This window comes from Vidua chalybeata, chromosome 6 (genome assembly GCF_026979565.1).
Source record: "Vidua chalybeata isolate OUT-0048 chromosome 6, bVidCha1 merged haplotype, whole genome shotgun sequence".
Lineage (NCBI taxonomy): Eukaryota > Metazoa > Chordata > Aves > Passeriformes > Viduidae > Vidua > Vidua chalybeata.
In genome coordinates, this window is record NC_071535.1 from 30,466,798 (window position 1) to 30,490,459 (window position 23,662).

General features: G+C 37.1%; 1 protein-coding gene across 5 annotated transcripts in view; it reads right to left on the reverse strand.

Annotated features, from left to right (window-relative positions):
* Positions 1-23,662, reverse strand: part of MEIS2 (Meis homeobox 2) — a 176,165-nt gene that overhangs the window by 63,762 nt on the left and 88,741 nt on the right. The gene's annotated exons all lie outside the window — the stretch shown is intronic.

Sequence of the window (23,662 nt, forward strand, 5' to 3'; positions counted from 1 at the left end):
AAATTTATCAGGTTCTTTTACACAGAAAGCAGGAAGAATATACCTGGGGAAAAGACCAACGGCAAACAACTGTGGCCCTGTAGCAGTTTAATCTTTCTCTGCACTCAAGGACAAAGTTGTGCCAGTACTTAGCTGAACAGAGGATTCTGAATGTATAGATTTTAAACTTGTAGGAACAATATGTTCAGCACCGGTTCTTAGAGTCATGACAACCAGTTCAACTGCTCTTGGGTTTATTGCCAATGTATGTGTTGAACCTTTTATGGGCCAAGGAGTGGATTACTGGATGCTTACCTACGACTTAGAAGGGAAAATCATAGTTCATGGCTTCAAGTTTGACTTTCAGATGAATAAAATAAACACAATTAAACTTATTTCCTGCCTGCCTGTTTGCCTTTCCCTTTCCTTCACAAAGAGCTTTTTGGGGAAACCTTATACACCTACTATACACATAATCAATATGCTCTATCGTGATAGCTAGGAGAAGCTTTTGGAGATCATTAATTCATGTATAACCCCCAGAGAGCTGACTAAGTAGGCTTTGAATAGGCATTAAATTAAATATGCATATGTTTTAAATGCACATCATTCATTATACAGCAAAATGAAACTTTCAGGGGGTTTTGATACTGCTTACAGATCACACCACCTAAACACCCCAAATAAAATTGATTTTCTCCTGGACTGACATTACATTTTAACACAGAAACCTCTTGTACTTCTACTTCAATAATTTTTTCTCTTATGTTTCCAGTGCCCTACCTACTATTCTGTGAAAGAAATAATCAGTCATCTAGAATTAGTTTTTTAAGAAGACTGAATATTTAATTTTCCATTATCTACACTTTTAAAAGCAGGCACTGTTTAATGCCATTGACGAATTGACATTTAGCAAAGCAACATCACTTCACAGCAAAAAGGGTTAAACAGACCTGTATTAGTATAGAAGTCAAGCTTTTAATATTCTGCAAATATTAACAAAGAAAGATGATAATGTTGAGTTAATATGGGTTAAGGATAAAAAGAAAATAAATTTTTCTGATTGCTAAGTGTTGACACTTTTTTGGCTAGGCCTGCAGCCTTTTCTTGAAGGCTGTGTAATTACAGAAGGCTTTTCCCCTCCTTCCCCCTCCTGCTTCTAGCCCACATTAGTAATGACCCCTTCACTGCTTCAAAAACCACTAATAGTCTTCAGCAAAGGCAAGAAAAATGAACAGGATAAATTGGAATCCACAGTCAGTAATTTGCATCATATGAGACTGCTTTGGCCACTCACACTCATTTCTGGCCATCAATCGTGCGCTGTCAGGTGCTGCACTCTGCCACCATGATAAATATTCCTCCTAACACTCTGATTCGTCCAAACAATGTAATTGTCCTCTATTCTCCTCTTGGTAATGGAGATAATGAATGACTGCACAAACAAGAAGGATTGCTCATCACAGACACAGGGGTGGCTTCAAACTGAAAAGCCCTAAGTACAAATTTTAATTGACTGAAAACACAGGTTGGAAGAAAAGAAATCCTGTCTTCCATTTCCAGGCTTCGAGACAATCACTTCTGAGCCTTCCCCTTCTGGGTTGAGGGGTAGGTTCTTTATCCTGAATATGGGCCCCCCAAAATGGGTAAAATGAGACTAGAAAATTCTGCCTTTGGAAAGCAGCCACAGAAATGCTGTCCAGTATGCAATTAATGTAAAACAAACTCCTCACTTTAATTGTGCTTAGTCCCAAAGTGCGAGAAGCTGCTGTTATGAGAAAAAAAAAAAAAGCCTCTTCCAAATGGACACAGTTCCATCCAGTTAAATACTTATTGTACTGTAAGGAATAGTATGTTTTTAAAATTTCAGTCAAAATATAACCACGCATAAAGTGAATTGCATTCAACAGCACAGAGCTTGATGGAAATCACTGAGCCTACTCAGTGTGATAGCCATCCTGGAGCTATTAAGACATTTGAAAATTGGTACACACAAGATCAACAAACACTTAAAAGCTGAGATCTTATCAAAATTCACCTTGCACAGATGGCTTTTATTATTTCTAATTAAGAGTGAGGGACAATAGCACAACAACTCTAACTTATTTAAATAATGTTCTACATTTTGGGGAAGAGAGAGAGAGAGAGAGAACTGGTGGTGTTTTCTGTTGATTTTTCTCCCCTTCAATATCAGTGATTCTACGGCTTTTAAAAGTGAAGTGGACTGTTTATCTGAAAGTATGCTGGCAGACTGCCACCATATTTCTAAGATTAAAGAAAGGATTGAAAACAATCAGCTTTCCGAGGAACTGAAACCACGACAATGTGTTTCTGGTTAATTTACAAATACATGTATATATTTAAGGCTAAACTACAGAACCAGAAAATTCCTACTAGTTAGTCTATCACAGGCATTCTTACACTTTATTAGAACAGACATCATATTGAAATAATAAGCATGGGAGGCCTTCATTTCTGCTTTGATCTATATTACTAAATGTCTGACTGGCTCAGATTTAAAATAAACTTTGGTATGTTTGCACTTGAAACCTGGAAAAAGACCACAAGTAATAATTTGTTGTCGGTTTCCATATTATCTTAGTAAAAGTTATAGTTTAGTCTGTACACTGCTGGATGCCAGGAGATGTTAGTCCAGTTACCTCTGCAGTGGCTAATCTTTCTGGTAGGAATACACGTTCCAGTATGGTTGCAAAGATGGTAAGTCACTTCATCATCACATAACTACCTGAGATTAATTAAGAGCTTTACCGGCTTCGCAAATCTCTTGCAGGCGAGTGTCATTATAGCCTTAAATGCACAGGTATGTAGGGTACCAGAGAGCTCCTTTTGCTCTGAGCATCTAAGAGTTGTGATTTCATGACCCAAACCCTGCCAAATGCACGGCAAATGTGAAGGCAAGATTTCAAGATTTTTAACTATGGCTTTTCAGCATTGTCCTGTGTAATTTAAAGTGGTTTTTGGTTTTGTGGGTTTTTTTTCTGTGTAAATGTTGTCAATTTGCTTCCAATAAATTAAATGACAATTATGCCCAGCACAGTTGGATTTGGTAGTAGACTTGGGAGTTTATACATATGTAGGTAATAATTTTACTCAGACAGAGGTACAGGTTATAGAATTTCATATAAGATTAGTTTATTTTCTTATTTAGAAAGCTGTATTCAGAGGAAGGAACACAGAGGGGAGTTTCTAATAAGGAGAATCTAAATTATTCACCCTTTAAAAGCATAATGAGTACAAAATGCTAGGGATTGTTTCAAAAGGCAGGATTAAAGAATACACTGACATCCTTTAACTTTTCTCAGCCTATTAAAAGCATCCCTTAATTGTCTGTTTAAACGTTAATCTCAGTAACAAATGAGTTAACAGTCATAAAAAAAGAAAGAGCTTTAAAAATCTCACCACCTCTAAAAATTCCCATTCTACTGAGACTATCTCATCACTTTATTGCCAAGGTAACCATGGGTTCTCATGAACTCTTCAGTGCTACTGGATGGTCAAATAGCAGTGCCACAAGACACTTGGTCCTCCGTCATGGATGATGAAGCCAAGTTCAGACAATGAGCTGAGCTCCAAAATGGGTGTACTGCAACTCTTTCAGGAAGCAGAAAAAGCACTTGCATTCTAGAATTTTCAACATTCAACAGCAGTAGAAAATGCTGTGGGCCCTTTCCCCTGACAGACTGTGCACTGGTAGGGCTACCTTTAAATTATGGTCCTAGTTACCTAAGATATCACCCATCTCATCACACTAAAACCTTTTTAATGTCTTAACTTATGCAATGCCACTCTAAGTGGTGAAGGAGAAGAGGGTCCTTCACATACAGTGCCACAGAACCAAGATTACTAAGCATGCTTTTAGAAAAGATTGAATGTATCTCCTGAACCAAAAGCTTTTCAAACTTTAATTAAAGCTTACCGGTTCGATCTAGATCTTTTAGAATAATTATCCTTCTCTGTTATTTACATACATAATGGTATGATTCTAATGGTTCTCAAGCCAGACACATTCTAATGGTTCTCAAGCACTTATGCCTACATTCTGAGCAGAAAGGCTGTTGTTATAGCTCTGTTAATTTCCAGAGAAGACCATTCATGTTAAAAACTCTGAACACCTAATAAAGCACCTGGACAGACAGACTGAGCTGGAGAATCACAGTTGTTGTGGAAGATCTAACAAAAAACACTCATCACTCAGCAACCCTGATTCCTCCTTATCAATAAAGGGTAGCCATACTTAACAGCTGGATAGTGTAGAACTGATTTGAGCCATATTCTGCTAGTTGAACTAAGGCAAGGAGAAATTAAAAGGCAAAGATAGAATAGATATGGAACAAGGGCATAAATACCATATTCCTGTCTCTACCATATCCCTCACTCTTACTTGTCTGATGAACAAAAGACTAGAAGGACCCACTTTTCTGTGTTTTGCCACTTTAAAGACATCAGGTAACACATTCAAAGAGACAAGATGATGTGCTAAGGAAGTTCAATATACATGAGAGGGTTGCTGATGACATATGGCTGCTTTTAGACACAACAGAAAAGAAAGATGACCAGATGTGTGGTTTGCAAAATGAAAGCTTGAGAAGCACATTTACAGGAAAAAAATAGATGGTCTAAGGAAAGGAAGAAAGATGACTAATAAAGTAAAATGCAGTATTGTGGTAGAAAAAAATCCTATCATTAGAATGGAAAAAGAACAATGACAGAAAACCATATTTGGTGCTGTAAGAAGAAAACCAATTTGTAATCTCTTATACAAAATTTTCCCCCTGAAATTTTTCCTTCAAGAAGATTTAAAGGAGGGTAAGCAGCCTGTACAGTGATTTTAAAAATGGAGACTATTCATATCAACAAGAAGGGTGGCAATAAGCATTATCACACATCAAGTACAATTTGGCTCTATTTTCTGAGAAGAAGAACTGTAGTTTCTGATGAAAACATTAATATATTACTCTTGTCCCAATTTCTTGCAAAACTATCAAACATTTCAGGGGTTTTGACATGTAAGAATAAACAAACACTTTGGCTCTGGTCTTTTAATTCCTAATTTCCAGGCAGTGAGTTCCCTGAAAGCAGAATAAATACTTGAATGATCTGACATAATGAATGGAGAAAAGAATCTATGGAGAAAATGCAAGAATATCTGATGGGGATGGTAGGAAGTTTCATGGTGAACTTTTTAAGGTAGCGAAGAATTTTAAAAAATCCAAACAAACACAGCAACAAAAAAGAAAATGCAATAATAACTGCACTACAAGAAAATATTATGGTCGCTATTCATAAGACGCTAAAGCTAGATGAGAGAACTGAAAATATTTGTGTTGCAGTTGATGGGTAGAGTGAACTACAGAAGAGAGAGACACTCAAAGTTTGACTCAAATTTTGCTGACAGATTAAAAAGAGGTAAAATTGGTAGCTATGGAAAAGATTAAATGATTGAAAAGAGTTTAAAAATGCATTTCAGGTAACAAGAAAGTACTGGAGAGAGAGAACAGGGATATTGGACTGATGGGTTTTCAGGTCAGTCTCCAGACATAAAGCACAATGTGTAGTAATAAAACCAAACAGTATTACAGCAATTTTCTTCTCCTAGATATTATATGTGATCTTCTAGATGTTTGGATATAAAATCCTATTTTCATTGAGTCGGTAAGAGTTTTGCCATTATATTCCTTAGAATTTGATTTGAAGCCTAATTTAAGAAACTTAACCTTTCAGTAAACATACCAAAATATTACTTTAAGCTTCTGAAATACAAAATCTATATTTCAGACAAATATTTAAAATTTATCTGTAATATCTTACAACTATTGTGGAAAAAGACTGAAAAAATAATATGGAAGGCATATTAGAACAGATATAACCCAACAAGAGCTAAAATGAAAGACCAAAATCTGCAATGAAGCTGAGACAGTATTTCAAACCACTAAAAAATCAGTGTGGTAAAGTAGTCTCAGAAGTAATGAAGGCAAACAAAACAAAAATATTGTAAATGTTGAAAAATCATAGTGAGACAGTCTTAAAGTGATGAACAAAGCTGTAAGACAGAAAGATTACTTCTAAATAGTTCCCTCTCTTATTTAGAATGAAGTGCCTCATCAAGTTCTGCTTTGTTAATCTCTTGAGAAAAGACCTGGAGCAAATATGGGTGGTGAGAATACCTTACTTCAAACCAGTTCAGAAAATAATCAGTGCTACTTAAAATAGTGTCCCTTTCACTAATATCAGGAGGCAGAGCTGTGTCCCTTTTAATGGTATGGTAGAATAGAGCTGTAGGGTGAGCCCTGGATTATTCTTCTTCAAAATGTGAATCCTTACATATTGGCAGACTTATCAGAAATCCCTATTTATGCTATAGATCAACTCAATTTGGATGCAAATATCCACTCTTGACCCTATACAGTCACTAGTTTTGATGTAAGGTACTCCAAACAAAGGGTTATAAATACCAGATCCAGGTATGTGACAACTCTCAAATTTTGCATTTATTCAGTTCCACAGTGGTGTTCCATGATTTCCTAAGTTTTTGGCTATGACTGAGGCAGATGACAATTTAATACAAGATCTTTTTACTTAGCCTTTCTGATTTGGAGTAGGAATTTGTGAGTCATATAGACATGTTTAGGAATGGAAACAGCATTAAATATTAAACAGTGGTACTCACACAGTACAGTTATAACTGTCTTTGATGGTTAAGCTATCTCACGGAACAATTCTTTTTTCAAGATTGGATAAGCCAAAGAATCTCAGATTACATGTTTGAAAAGTCCAGGACCACATAAGGATTTTCACAAATCTGTCCCCAAACAATCCCAGTGCTCTGCTTTACGGTATACTCAGGGAATCAGTTCCTACGGGGCTGATTTAATTGAATTTGAACCCCTGTCTAACCTATGGAGCTGGTTCTTTTTTGATTGCCCTAAACCAAATTCTTACAGAAAATGGTTTAGAAATGTATTATGAAAGAATGCAGGGCTCACAAAGCCATAAAGATAAAGCCCAGTTTCATTTTTTTCTGCACTATAGACAGGATTTACAATTGATAGGAAAAAAACCCATGTTCACGATGAATGATAATGGGCAAGGAACTAGTATATTCAATCAGTAGCTGGCTTCTGTTAGCTGGGATAGAGAACTGCATAAATCAAGGATTCAAGGAAACACAGAATAGGGATAATATAACATGTAAATGAGAACAAACATGGTTGTGAAAAGATTAAATACCTTAAATACCCAAGAAGCAGAAATATTTTGTTAATTATTTCAAAGGAAAGAAAGATTCAGAATTAATGTGATCTAAACATGTGAAGCCCCAGAAGCATGAGTGTTAAATAGATTGTCATCGTGCAAAAGGGTGTGTAACATATTGTGGACTATTTAGTGAAGTATCCATTGCTGAATGTCCAGAAAAGTTTTCTTAACTTCAGCAATACATTGCAAAGCCTAATTTAATGAGCAAGGCAACATGGATTTATGACAGCAAGGTCTTTCTTAATTAACTTCCTAGTGTTGTTAAATAATGTTATCACCAGAGCAGAGGAATGGAAATACCATAGATATTATCTCTTTCAGTTTTATTACAGCACTTGATAAAATTTCAGATTAAAGACTATAAAGTAGAAAATGTCTCATAAACAAGTAACAACAAGTGGTGGGTTAAGCTGTGAAGAGTGAGGAGACTTTTAGCACTTTTATGTGTAATTGAGTTAAGCAACAATATTAGATAAAGCTAGAAATACAAAAGATTCATGCACTGTTAGGCATGAAAGGTATGCTAAAGGGCCAACCTACCACCCCACAAAGGCAACAGAAGTTCTCTGAGGACTTAAATGGAAGCTGAATTGTAAATTTATTAGCTTTTACTGATTAATATAGAAGGCCTTTTTTTCTTGAGATGAAGATGCTGTTACATAAATTGTGAAAAAATGGTGTAGAAAGTTGTAATCAATGTTTTCTGAAACATCTTGGTATAGTACATGAGCGAAAGTATCAATAAGCACAAAAATGTGTATTGTTATCTCCCTCACCACCACCTTGCTGGATCAAAGTTCAAGCTTTGTTAGAGGTTTTTAGTTTAATCCACAAACCTTCAGGTTCTGCTGTTTTGAGGATTTTGGGCTCATCTTTTGCTTCTGCTTTAATTCGGAGCTATTGTGCGCCCACCAGGCTAAATAAAATCAACAAAGTTGAATAGAACATCTTAATTTTTCACTTCACTACACAGGTGGAGTAGGCAGGGTGAATCACATCAGAAACGTGATACGAAATACTCTGAAGGCTGTAGCACACAGGCACGGGTTAAGTCACAAGTATGGACTTATTTGATGTGTATTAGGTACTAATACTGCCAAAATTGCTATACATCTATCATAAAAGAAAAGCTAAGCTATCCAGAACAGATGTCTTCAGCACCAAAACTTATAAACCAAGAGAATGATGCAACTGACTTGGAAAATTAATGCTATGATTTAATCTGTGTTGTGTTAGAAATGGAAAGTTAGATTTTTAAAACATTTTCTGTGCCACATTCTGGCAGTGATACTTACACAGTGCTATTAAGCAGCACTTTATTCCATCTGGGAACCCTTTGAGTTTCACTGGGTTACACACAGAATAAAACACTAATCAGTACAAGCAAGGTCTGGCTCTGGGTTTGGCTCATAGACAGAGGACTGGAGAGAGAACTTTGTTTTGGTTAGTCTGTGAGTAGGAGACTTTGAATTTCCTTTTTACCTAAGCTACATCTGCTGAGCTAGTTTATTACAAAAGAAATGGGAACTATGGCAATACATAGCTCCGAGTGTCTCCCATTCATACCATAAATATGTGAGGCCATGGCTCTGGGCAAGCTTTTCAGCACATTCAGTAGCAGGATTTGATAGAATGCAACAGCTAACTCTCATTGCACCTCTTAATTTGCTTGCTGGAACTTGGCAATTTACCTTTCAAGAGCCACAGACCAAGTGGATATCTGTTTGGCACACACAAAAGTTCTTTTCAGGGATCTAGTGAAAGGGTAAGGTATGGACTGCAGCTTAATGAAGTTATAAGCTAGTGACATATCTTGCCAGAAAATATTCATGATCTACTAAAAGGAAAGAAGACTAGCCATCACAAAATAAAGGTTTATGTTTTAATTTTTAATGTACATAGTTTAATTTGTATTTAGCTGATTTAAACATACATACATACATGCATACATATACACACACATATATATATACACATACATACACACACACACACACACACACACATATACATATATATATATATATATATATATATATGCGCACACATACTGAATCAGCCAAGCAAAGGCAATGGCTGCAATAACTTTGGTAGTGAAAAGACACCACATTAATAGTGAAACCCTGAACCATTCATAGGTAAGGCTAGGTTTATTTGGCAGTTTATCTGAGTTTTGGCAAATGTTGTAAGACTTTGGGTCGCAATGCTGCAATCGATGCTTTCATGTGGCAAATAGATGAAACTGCTGTGGTTCAGGTTAAGTCTCACACTACGTCTGAACCCAAAACCTCAAAGCCATGAATTTACATAAATTTACAAACATTTCCAAAATTCTGCAAAGGGAAACTGCAGCTCAGGTCTTCAAAGGATATCTATTTTCCAAAGCATATGTAGAGTTTGTTTGCTATTTGCTGAGTGAGCTCAGAAGAGAAAACTATTTGCTCTCCTCTTCCTGAAAGGCCTCTTTTCTGCATCTGAGTAGAATTGCAACAAGTTGGCCAGCTACCGGTAACTGTTATGAGGTTTAGAGCAGAAATCATATTTTATGGTTTTAGGAGTGTGAGGTTGAGGCTTTTGAATTGAAAAAGCCCTTTTGGACAAGGATTTCTAGAATACAGGTCTAAAAAGAATAAAACATCTGAAAAAGCATTATGCCCGATTTAAAGCATTTACTAGTGCTCATGCCTCTTCTTTAAAGTGTTATGATTATGATTACATTTAAATTTAATCAACTTCTGAGGGACAGCTAAGGTATGTGAGATGAGAGGGCAAGCACATGGAAGAGGAAGTAGCTTTGCAAGGTGTTTTTAAGCAAATGCAGCAAGACATAGGCTTTATTTTGGCAAAGGATTTAACTCAATCTCAGGAAGACAACTTGGAACAGAAAAGTGAATCTAGGGAAGTCAGAGTAAAAGGTGGCTGAGGAGCAGAGAAGGGATGTAGAGCAGGAACTGTGGGTGTCGGGAAGCCCCACAGCCAGAGTGACTGAGAGACTGGTTTTCAGCAGGGCTGAGGTGGGAATGATGGGAAAGGAAGTATTTTCTAATCTCATTAGGGTTTGACCAACACCTGGGCATCTCTGCTTTGTTTCAGCAAACAAAGCCTCGGATTTTACAAAGTATTAAAGGCCTCAGGAAGTTATTGCAGGTGGTTTATAATCTCAGTTATTTGGGTCTTGCGCATTTTTTCCATTTTTGCTTGTATTTGCACAACTTGCCAGCAGTCTTAGGTGTAACAATATATACTGCACATTGATGTTCTGCCTACCACTCCCACTGAGCGCAATATGCTGATTTCCCTAGGCTTAAAATGGAAAAAGCATGAAAACACAGATATATACACAACCCATCACATACATGCTTAGGAAACAGTAGATAGCAACATCTGCCATAGATCTGTAACATTTTAAAAATATTTACTAGGAAAATGTTAAAAGAATGTATAATATTTACACATAGAAAGTCGTGATCCAAAGTGGTTTTCTTCAGAAGTGTGTACTGTTTTGCTATGTGGCAGGTGCTCTGAGCTACCATTGATCTAGAAAGAAGCAAGAAGTATTTGGTGCCACCACAGAAACATTTAGGAACCTAAAGACAAAGCTATGCATGATTAAAAGGAGTTAGGTGGCTAATTCACCTGATTCCACTGGGAGCTAGGCATGCAATGTATTTAGTTATTTTTGACAGTTTCAGAATCTTTCATCTGCATAGTCAGTCACCTAAATGTATTTAAGATCTAGTTTAATAGAACCTGTTGACCTTTCCATTTGAGAGTGGATGTCCTCCCCAGAGACCATCATCTTGCTGAACATCCAGTTCATAACTAACCACTACCACCAAGCACGAATAATCTCTGTCAGTGTTTTGGGAGTTTGTGGAACCCCCATAAATTTTTAGGAAATTAGGCAACTTAAAATTAAAGCCAAGCAATTTACTTGATCTTTTACTGCCCATTTCTTCTGGGTAGCTTTTAATAAAATCTCCTTACAATCAATAAAATATATTTATAACAAAGTACCACACTCCTACCAACAATCTGTGAGCTGGTGCATACACTTCACGGCTTATAAACTGACACACTGTAATAGCTGCACAGTTTTTAGCAGCTGTCTCTCACACCATGTGTCCTGCCCAAGTAGAGACTGAAATTCAGACATGGTGTTCAAACACTGGGATTATCCTGTAATTTTCTGAATAGATGGCAACCATATGATAATTAATTCCTTAAAACCAAGCAGGGAGAAACAGCTGAAGAGGGGAAGGTTTTTTACATTGCAAAGAAGATGCAATACTCAGAGGACTTTCAGATATTCTGGATGACGGTATAGACTGAATAAGAACTTCAATAGCAAACAGATAAATTGATATTCTGTTCCTACCATTCTTCAGTTTTGGAAATGATTTGTGACTTTCAGAACAAACATCAGGTGAATATGTACATCCATTCTTATACTTGACTCTAAATGTATTTATGAAAAAAAGGAGTTCAGAAATCTGAATTCTATACTGATTTTAAAGAATGACTCCTCTTTTTTCTTTTTACCTGAATGAGGTTAAAAATCCTCTCCTGCAAACTGCAAAAAAAACTCTTAGAACCTGGCCTTCTACCTCAAGCACAGTCCACACAGGAATACTGGCATGCTTTTAAAATTATTTTTTCAGCCTTAAAAATACTATTCTTTCCATTTTTGTGATTAACTTGCCTCTACTAGCTCTGCAAAGTAGAGCAGATAGGAGAGGAGGTCACTCATCCCAAATGCAGTCACCAAAAGCTCACAGACCCTGCTAAACGGTTTTAGCTCCATACCTTAAATGGAGGGGAAGAAGCAAGATTTTGTCCTTTACTCAGAAGCAATACTAGGATGGTCCAATTTGCATCTCTTATATGCAGGAACAAAAGTTTTGAGTAATCTTAATCTATATGCTGTTTTCTTGGCTTTCTAGCCACAGTTAAGTTGGCTCATGCAGTTATTGGAATTAAGAACTGACTCAGTAAATCACTTGATTAGCATAACATACCTGCTTTTTACAGTGATTTCTTCAACAAAATCTTAACAAGTTGACTTATTCTTTTTTTTTTTTTTTTATTCCACTTTTTGGTGGTACATAGTGCTGAAGTTGGCAGATCTCCTTTACAAGATTTAAAATTTTCATATTCTGTTGAAATTCAGAGGAAAAGTTGAATGTGCTCTTAGCATTACAAAAGACTTGTGCCATTTTCATGTTTAGCTTGAGAAACTTGCCAGTAAATTAAGTTGAAGAATTACCATAACTTAATATTTGTGTGTATTTAGAATACTTTCCAGACAGGAATCTCAAATGTCTTGATGAATCTTAAGGAATACAAGCAATGAAAACTTTACTACATCACTCCCTGGAAGACGAAAGCAAGAAAGGAAAAAAGAAGCTGATTTTGGGTGGATAAAGGGAGGCCTAGAGATACCAAGTGCTTGACCCAATGTCATATGAGAGGAAAAATACACAGCTGATGACAGAACCAAGGGATGAGCTTACAGACTATAGCAGTAGGTTTCTGCACCAAGAAAAGGCACCTCAATCAGAAATCAGATTTTCAAGAGCACAGTCAAAACCCTCTATTTTTATAAGACAGGCACTTAAGATCTGTGACTGATGAATGAATGATTATATTTCTCCAACTACAAAAGGTGATACTTGTATTTTGTTTTAGTAGATAATAATTCCTGAAATAATTAAACAAACAGAAACAGTTAGGACATGTGGGAAGGACTGACATTACGGCTGATTTTCACAGAAGTTTTAGGTTTAGAGGTGCTAATCCCATTAAAAAAAAAAAAAAAAGAAATGGGTGTCAAAAATCCCCCAGGCCTCATTGAAATTCTCAGCTCATATCACTGCGACTGATTGCATAGGAACACAAATTAGAGTTAAAATGGGATTTAATTCTATTGTGTACGTATGTTCATTTTTTTACTGCTATCATTCATTCATTGCTTTATTTTAAATGCACCTTTCATTCAGTGATTTGCAGTAATAAAACAACCACAAAGAAAACGCTCCTCCCTCCATACCCCCCAAAATCCTAAAATTTTAAAAAGGAATAATAAGCAATGGACCATAGCATCAAGTGCCTTGAATTGACACCACTTCTTTGCCAATTTAAACTAGCTGAGTACATGGCCTCCCGTCTTTTTGTGTTTTCTGAGGTTATTCTTAGCAGCACCTGCGCAATAAATAAAGGTAAAAGTGCAACAAAATAGACTCAGACATATCAGCGAATGAGGAGCTCTGCTTCCCATATACATTAGTGAACTTTTCTCCTGACAAACGGGCTATCACCGTATAATGGGCTTTTCCTGAAGTTTACTGCGGCACTGTTTATAATAACATTGCATCCAGCCTGCCTTGTTGGTACTTTTGCATTGCAGGGTAACAGTTCTGAGGTGGCAGCAAACAGCTTCCGTGCTTGTGTCAGGAGAAATAAAACTGTTATTATTTCATACACTTCAGAGGCCACACTCGAACTCAGCAGTTCTGCAGAGCTGTTGTGAACAGAAAGCTCTGCTGTAGAACACCGGGCTGCCCCCTCAACAATAAACCGTCTTCTCTCCCCTCTGTGTTTGGCTTCCCGCCAGTTGCCCATTTGCTTTACACCATCAATTTATATTCACTGAGATGGTGTAAGGTTCTAGAACAGCACTGATTATCAAATCTGCCTGCCAAACATATGAGCAGTAAAAGCTGGTCTTCCAGAGTCCTACATGTATCATCCAAAGGCCCGATCCTGCAAGCTCGCCCGACAGGGAGCAGCGCTCAGATCAGCCAAAGTCAACAGAGCCCTGAATTCACAGCAGCAAATGCCACTGCTGGGAAAAAGTGCTAGTGGGCTGAAGTCCTCAATGGCTTGGCTTTCCTGCACAGAGTCTTAAAGGAGTGATTTTCAATAACCCCACCGTGGCATGAGCCCTGGCGGAGTCGTCAGAGAGAGCTTGTAGCTTTTGTCACATATTTTGATTACTATTTCATTCAGCAGCAATTTGCCAGATGACACTATCTCTTCTGGTATATGTGACACAGTTTTTAAAAAGCCTTTAGAATAGCCATGCAGTCATTCACTCCTTGCTAATCCCAAAAGCTGAAAAACCAAAAAGCTCTTGCCTTCTTACTCCCTCCCTCATCCAAAACAATCCAACATCAGAGTTCAAACAAAAAAAAAAATTTTTGACACTTTTGAAAAAGACTTTAAAAGGAATACACAGGCTGATCTTTATTTGCCTTTAAAGCCTAAGAAGCATGCAATTCTTGCTTCCAAACTTTCTACTTAATCAGGAGGTCTAGGAATTTACTTATTTAAATGGAAGCTTATATTCTCAGAGGAAAGAAAAAATATTTACAGCTGGGATGGTTCTTTAGAAAGACACCAATTGTCATGAGAGCAGCATTCACAAGGACTGAAAACACTGCATTAACAATGGATTTTAGCAAATTAATTAGCCTTGCCCATTTTAATTTATCTTTCACAATGCTCTAAGCTTGTGAGAATCAGCCACAATAGGTTTTGTTCATAAGTTACTTTGCATCTAAAAAGAATTAGAATATTTCATGCTTGCTTTTCCGTGTGGTCATATATTGGCAATCCTAATTTGAATCCTTTCACCTCATGTGCAATTAGTTCTCACTGAAGCCAATAGACGTCATCCACACGTAAGGAAAGTGGGATGGATCTTTAATGAGTGGGAAGTAAATGTAACAATGAAATAGCTAATGAAGAGGTTTTACAGAAACAATAGAGCTTTCTGGATTTGAAACAAACCGGCAGAGATATATACATCTACCTACTCTTTACTTAAGAGCTATAATATTGGTCTCACTTTATACATTCAAAAGTATGCATGCGTTTTCCAAATGTTTCCTAGCTATATTAATCACATCTCAATCCTAAAATGAACTCTGTGCAAGAAGACTTATGCACATCCATAGTGTTATCTGGAAGATTACAGCCTTTATTGCTGACTATTTGTAAATAAGGATAAAAGTCAGCGTAGGCATCTCTTCAAATGCAGCTTTAAAATACCATATGTCCTTATGCTTGTGTTATGTGATGAAACCTGACAGATCAAAGGACCAGATTTCCCACTCTACATTGATTATTTACTATCATTCATTTTCATGCATTTTAATATGTGGTATCTACATTTAGGTTCTTGAGAGCCAGAGAGAATTCAAGCTGCAATACTTGGATCCAGACTCTGAACTTCACATAGCTTGGGGATCTGGCATTTTGGTTCAGCTTTTCCATTATGTAAACAACAATGTATGTCAGATGAAGTCCACACTGTCTTCAAGCCTGCTCAAGCTGTCTTACTCCTTTTCTCCTCTCCAATATATTCACCTTTTTTCCCTCAAAAAAGGAAAAAAAATAATTTCACAGCTAGAAATTCATAACAGATTTTGACTGCAGGCATCAATCCTTCAAATCACTGTGTAAGTCAGTGGCAGGCCATGTTGTCTTTCTAAACACAAACTAACAGAGTGACCTGATAGAGACAACAACAGGGCTTCTGACACTTCTTTTATTGCCCACTCATAAATTCATAAAGGGATGGATACTATCACCAACTTGTAAGTTTGCTAGATAAACAGCAACACCAATGTAATGGCTTGCGTACACATTGTAAAACAGAGACTCTTTATACAAAGAAATCAGATAAATCAAACATGAGCTGAGTCTTAGAGGAAAGCAATTAAAGCTTTAAGGTAAAGTTGCTGAGGGAAGGCCCTGAATCACATTATAGTATATAATAGAAAATGTGTTAACATGGAGTACAGTATGTGAAATTAAATTAATTAGTAATATAAAACACTTCTAAAGCAGCATGTCCATTGACAGATAAATAGATTAAACATAAGAGATAAATAACCCGTTCAGAGATCTCAGCTCTTTTTTTTTTATCAAAGAGAAGAAATGAAAAAAGAAATCAAACTTCCTAAAAGACAGAGGTGATAAAAGCATAGCTAAAATAGACATTTTAAAGCCGACTTGTTCGCCCCAGGCTAGTGATTGAAAAGAAAAAGCATAGCTGGACCATAAAAAACCTATTGGACCATATTTCATTTACTATAGTATATTTAAATGTTTCACTGCACACCAATTTAAATCTAGTGCCTTATAGGCTAGTATAAGATACCTCAAGCTGTACTACTTTCTGAGCAACTGTAAAGAACCTTTCTTTGAGAGAGGCTTCCTACAGATACCTCATATAGCCTTTCTTAGGGTTAGAAACATAAGGCTAAGTGGGAAAATTTTTTCGGCTTCTTTCCCCCCCCCTACCAAAACAAGCACATGATATTCTGTTAGGATTAGTGTTGTTCTAGCACAACACAGATGGGAAAAGAGGAGCTCCCAGAGCCACATGAAAAACCTTAACATGTTCTCTAAATTCCAGACATTTGTACCATGTAAAGCCCAGTCTGAGGGTCTCTACTTGTATTTCCTGGCATGCAACTGGTGCAATTCAAGGAACCATTCAATTAATTGCATATAAAATCCATACCTGCCTCTTATTCTTCTCTGATTGCTTCTGTGTATCTCTCTTCTAAGCTTCTACCAATTTCCCCAAAAACTTCTCCAATTCCATCTGCGTTGGTAACATACAGCTGACAGTTGAGCACTTCCCTCATTCCAATTTGCCTGATGAAAGAATCTGATAGCACAGAACCTGGGACAATTCTACTTCCCTCAGGTTATATTGTTGTCACTTCCCAGCGACATCTTTGGTAGTACAGACTCTAATTCAAGGATCTCAGGTTTATGTCCATGGCACCCAATACGCTGAAGTGCCATTTGCTCTCCACCACCTGAATTAGGTGAGCAGTGCAAAAGTTACTGTGTGAATTGACAATCACCTTGATTCCAGTGTGGAACTTGCTATCCACAGGAAAGTAAGTTTTGTTTTGGTGAAAGTAGGCTTCATTCCCACAGTGATAGGAGCCTACATATTAGCCATCATAATACAAAATGCTTTTAAATCTGCCCTAAGGGAAATGTATTACCCACTATTTCTATAAAAATAGGACTGGGGGATGGGACATAAAGGTAAGTATTCTGAATATATGTCAAAATGAGCTGTTTCTCCAGCAGCTTCAGAAATGTGCATGATTGCTTTAATACAGATGGTTAGAATTTGTGTTAGTTAGGTTTGTCTGGGTGCTATAGAAAAAACATAATCTGTAGCTCTTTTGTAAAGCAGAATGCAAAGTCAGTATTCACCTGCTAGAAATTCTGACACTGCAGAGGGGCATTTGATCAGGATATTATGAAAAAGCAGAAGTTAGTAACACATCCAAGGGTGAAGAGAGAGGGCACAGGACATACTTCAAATGAGTAAATCACACTAACTCTACAATTCAAATTTTAAAAGCATTTTGAGCAAGTTAGATACAGAAATTAAAGCTGCCCTGAAGAAACTTTAATTCATGTGACTGGGTGATTTGCTATTACTACATAACTGCCAAAGCCTCACTACTTTTGGCAACATCACAGAAGTAACCTTCTCATACAGGCAAATCACTCACTAGTAATACCTGCACAGAATTAACCTGTGTAAGAATTTAAATACAAGGAGTGCATTTAAAGACAAATTCTGTCCTCATGAGCAGTGCTAAAAACCTGCAGCAACTTACTACCAGTCCCTCTCTTCCTAATTTCTGGAAAAGGACTCCTAAAATTTGACCTTTCAGTTTCTCTTAGACAGAATAGGTATTCCTCTTGTAAGGCAGTATTTCCATTTGATAAACTTTGCTTTTAAAATTGATATTTAGTCTGCAGAATGTTTGCCCAAGCCTCAATTATTTTGGAAAGTTTTAGCAAAAATGATTCAGCCATTTCTGAAAATGAAATTAAAGAAAAATATTGGTATGTTGTTTCTTGCTATATTTAATTGAGGAGAATGTGCTTTGGAACAGAAGCATAACATTTGGAGAAGGGATGGCCCTGCTCTTGGGGATGCGCCTTTTGCCATCTCTTTGAAAATCCACCCACATTTGGCCAAGCTATAAACCTTTGAAAATTTTCAATTAGCACTAGTTTAGTAAAGACATTTAAGAGTTTGTCAGCTAAATACTTCAAAGACTCCATCTGTACTGAACATGATCCAGCCTGTACATGCTGGCATCTGCAGCACCCCCACAGAAAAAGGGAGTGTGCACTGCTCCAGCTCTGAGCAGGACTTCCTTTGAAAAGGTCCTTCTCCATTGCTGTGGACCTTCCTAGACCAGGGACTGCATACAGGGTGCTGTCACCTGGTTCCTCTCCATCCCACATCTGTGTGGCAAGAGGGACCACAGGGGACTATGTAAAGCTGTGTGGCATTTTTCTTTTTAAAGTTTGCCACCAAAGTTTGCCATTACAAAAGGTCTTCAAAGGAGTGCATTAGTGGGAGGCTCCTCATTTGCAATGAAATGGGAGCTAAGTCAGGTCCCAGCTCTTCATCCAGTCTCCATCACCCATGTTACCAGCCCTGATATTTCTTTTTCCTTCATCATTTCCCTCGTCCCACTTCAGTCCCTGGGTCCAAGTCCAGCAGCTGCCTCCTTCTAGTTTGTTCCTACTAGCCTAATTAATTCACAGTCACCTTCTCCCAGTGCTCCAATTCTACTCCTTTATATTTGGAGTCTCCTCATTTCCCAGGGTTCTGTCATCCTCCTTGCTCAGCCATCCCTCCTCACCTCCTCCTTTGTTTCACGGTATCTGTCAGTGTCACACAAACTACACTCTCTTGGACAGCTTTGGTCCCCTCTGCATTTAGCTCTGGCAGCTTCCTCCATCACAGTCCTGGGTATCAGAAGGATATCCCTAGGTATGGGATAATAGTTCATTGCTTCAATGCCTGGCTGTGACTCTCAGCTACTTGGAAACAGACTTGCAATAGAACATCTAGTCCCTCTACAGCATGAGTGCAGTTTCACAAGCACAAGGTTGTGTGGGATTCATGATTCTGGTTATTTAAGACTAAAATTCTGAAGGTTTAGCTATCCAAACTCAGGAAGATTTCAGTAAGCATCTGTGAATTGCAATATTGCTAACACTTAGCTGTGGACAAATTGTTGTATTTTTATAGGGAAAGCAAAAGCACACTCCTAACACTGACCTGTAAAATCCTTCCCTCTCACAAACGGGATCACTAAAACCTCTAGCATTATTTAGTTAAATATTGTGCACTAATTTTTTTCCCCTAATATATTTTGTCTTAAATTTTTCTTGACATTTTAGCTGGCTTTTACAGGTCCTAAATAGGACATTGAGAATGAGTTCATGATGCTATTTTGAAGTTATTGGTATGCTTTGTATCTCAGAATCAGAAACTAAATGTTTTAAATCCTAAGATTGGCAGTCTCCATAGCTATGGCCTTTTATTTCAAGAAAATGACTTCTAAATATAACTCATTATATATGCAATATAAATGTGTAATGTGTGAGGTGCTTGTAGGACATTTTAATTGGATCAAGTATTTAATTTTGTGTACATCTTTATAATATCTCTAAGCTGTCTGAAAAGTTTAGCTTGTTTGTCTCACATGAACAAAATTTTGTGAAGTGATTTCGTTTTCTCTGTGTACTTTCCCTGCTTTTCCATCAGCTCTACTGGTCAGAGCAAGTGCAAATCAACTTTATTAGTCAAAGCAGTTAAGACAGGTCTTGATGTTGGATAATTTTTTGTCAGTAAGAAGAGTACTGTTACTTTAATTACCTAACACAACACTTTGTCTCAGAGGTGTTGTATCCATTGCACTGCATTTTATAGATCACTAAGCAGCATTAATTGAAGCACAATTCCTCCAATTTGGCTATGGGAGGACTATATACAAAATGGGTTTTCTATTGAGGGAAAGAGAAGATGAAGACCAAAAGAACAATAAAAATGTACTTCGTAAAATTTTCATATTCTATTTTTGCAATTCATGGCAACATGGAGAGCTTGAAAACTGAGGTTTGTATATGTACCAACTCCACAAACCTGCAAAGCTTTTGGCCTCTCTGTCTTCTACCTGGATAAGTTGACTAATGCTCAAAGATTACCATGGCCTGAAATGGCCTAACTGACCTGGAAAAGTCAAGGAAAATGCTTCAGTTTGGGGGGATTTTGTTGGAATGGCTGCATATATGAGTAAAGTCACCTCACATTTTTCTGGGTTCTGCATTAAGATTATAGTATCAATTCCAGGAAATAATTTGTGACTTCCTTCCTGAAAATCTGTGTAGTATCTGATCATAGGAAAGAGTCCATTAGACTAGGAACAAAAGGTTTGACAGAACCAAAGTGTTTGCTTCTTATGGTCAGCTCATGTATTGCAAGTAGGACAAGGCTACACAGCAACACACAGCACAAAGTTCTCAAGTTTCAGACCTAGTGGGCCATGCTAGCTTATGGAAAATTTTCTATTTAGGTTTTATTTCTCTTCAGGGATGGTATACTTATAAGATGGGATCAATGCTGTACATTACTTTGTCCACTCTCAACACTCTGCTTTTCATACACCTACATTTTGAGCAATTCCAAGGAAATGAATGAAACAAAACGAGAAAATGAGATGCTTAACTGACAGATAAGGATTTTTAAAACAAACAATCAAACCAACCAGCAAGTAGATCTCTTAAATCTAATGAAAAAGCAAAAAAAATAAAGAAGAAAAATCAACATAGATGGAAACAGAGTTCTATCAAAGGATATGCTTTCTAATAAATGTTTTGTAAATTTATTTACACTGTATTACAATTAAAAATACCAAATCAGTGTCCATATTGTGATAGAACACTGAATTAGCTTTTTAGGCATGAAATGCACTCAAAATTGCCTCTCTATATGTTTGTAAAACAGAAATCCACATTTGCTGAAATATAAGGCCTTTTTGCATATGAACTTGGCACTTGGAAAATGAATCTTTTTGGCACTTGAAAGACAAAAACTGTCTGCTATAGAAAATTGCTTCGATATTGAGCATTGAAGGAAGACATTTTTAAAACTTCACAGAAAGGAAAGATTTTTAAAGCATAGTTTGATAATTTGTGCAGTCTCTGCATTGCGTGTCTGCATGCAAATCTCCAGCTTTTTCAGCATCTTGGAAAAAAATTTCAAAAAATCATAAAAAATGATACTGAGGAAAGTCAAGGTCTGACGCCCTGTCTTCCTCCCATTAGATTTAATAGAAAATAAAAATAAATCCTATTGTTTATCTCCTTGTCTAAGACAAGGCTGGGAATGAGGTGTGGAAACTAAACCATGTTGTCAAGCTTAAAGGTAGTCCTTTTAGGTCAGGGCTCTGGCACACCAGCAAGTCATTGTAGGAAATGCAAATTGCCACTTTGCATTGCCGTAACCTTTCTGTTGATAGGGGACTTCTGTCTCCAGGGCTGATCCCCTGGCAAATTTCACATGCATTTAAAAAAAATCACACAAAAAATTAAACAAAACCAGAGTTGAGGAAAAACACATCAGTGTAGAGGCTCTATTTATAGAGGACTTTGGAGCTTCTGTGATGTATTTTAAGTGCTTTTCTTTTTCCACTCAATACATTAAAGGAACATGATCAAGGCTAAAGAAACTAAAATTAGACCTGCCAGCTGTGTTTTGGTTTGTGAGTATTCACAGGTCACGTTGTCCCTGTGCACTCACTGTCTGATCCATTCCCTGAAGGAGGCAAAACACTGGAACGTAAAGGAATTCTGATACCCTCTATGTACTTCAGTATAGTCTCTGGTCTCCTTAGAGTAAATTAGACAGACAGAAAGAAGCAAGCAGACACATACCTCTGATCTTGGAAAAAGCATAGGGCTCTTGGATTGTTACTTTATTCTTAACATCTATATTTGATCATTCATTTTGGGAAAATAATAGATTTTAAAAGTTTATACAGGAAAAATACATTAATATGCTGAAACATATTTGATTTTGGATCAACTGTTCTATCTTTTACAACATTTTCTGAAAATATGTAACCCTTCCATAATCCTGCCAATGCAAGCTGAGTTTTTTGGGTCTTAAATCATTCATTAGTCTGCCAATTTTCCACCTAATAGCTCAGCTAATTACTGAAAAGCAGCTCTAGATAGTTTGCAATTGCTCCATAAAACTTACTGTTAAAATTTTGAGGGGCAGTTTATCCAAGAGGCATTAATTTGACCTCTAATTTTCAGGTGGTGCAATCCTAACTAATTTGCTTTCACAGGTCAAGTAGTACATGTATAACTGTATAGTTTGGCTGTTTTCAATCTTGGCATGTACAAAATAAAAAGAATTTTGAGTTGAGAACCTCAAAATTCGATGCAGTTTTGGATAGTTTGTCCTTATGAACCTGCCAGATGATCTCTGCTTTTGTCAGAACAATCATCCAAATGAGCCAGTCAAATAGACATGGGTGTGTTATTGCCCTGTAATTAAGGACTGAGAAAAATCTGTAATTTTCAAAGTACTAATTGAAAACGCATGTGGAAATGTTATACAGAACGCTAAATTTAATAATGTTAAAAGCAGCGCTCTTTTCAAAAAGAGGTCTATATTTTGAATCAGAGTAAGTCTCTAGGAGAGGCAACTTTTTTTTTAATACAAATTCAACATTTTAAGCACAAACAAACCCTGGAAAACACTGGCTCAAAAGCAACAGTGTTAACAGGATTCTTTACATTGCCTCTCTTTCCCAGAACCCCAAGATGAAGAAAGCAGTTGCACAGAAGCAGAACAGCTCCAGCTCCCTCCTCACTAGACTCATCGTCTCAGTACTTCTGTAAAACTGGCTCACAGGTGGCAACACTGCAGAAATTCATCATACCCTCCAAATGCACCTATTAAAATTTGAAAGTGGGGGGATGCTGCACTGTAACCTGCAATACTCATCCTCTAGCCCCTTTCAACTCCCCCTCAGTCTTTTGGGCATCTAAGAATGTCTTGCACTATGCAGCTAGACCTCTGGTGTCAAAGCAGTATGGAATTTGTGACATGAGTTCGTAAGGGAGTAATACATTACAGAACAGGAAAGACATAAACCGGGATACATCACAGACAAAGAAAAGATTCTGAAAATAATGTAACAACTTTCTTTGTTGATTTGCTTTCCTATCCTGTCTGCTGTTTAAATTTAAAATATGTATATCAAGGCAAAAGGAGTTATAGCTTAGTTACTAAAATATTTGCAAATCATACAGATTCAGAAAGACACAAACTCAGAGTTCTTAAATCAGGATGTACTTGGAAGCAAGAGAAAACAACCACATTATCAAGAAAGAGATAAGAATCCCTCTACCATCATGTGATCTTTTCCCTTCCAGGATCTAACTCTTTGGAGTCCAGAGAACAAAGTGGTCAGGGCCCATGCAGCTGGTGACAACTCATTCTGGGGGGTAGAGAGGTGGACGTGAGATTCTTTCCCATTCCCAT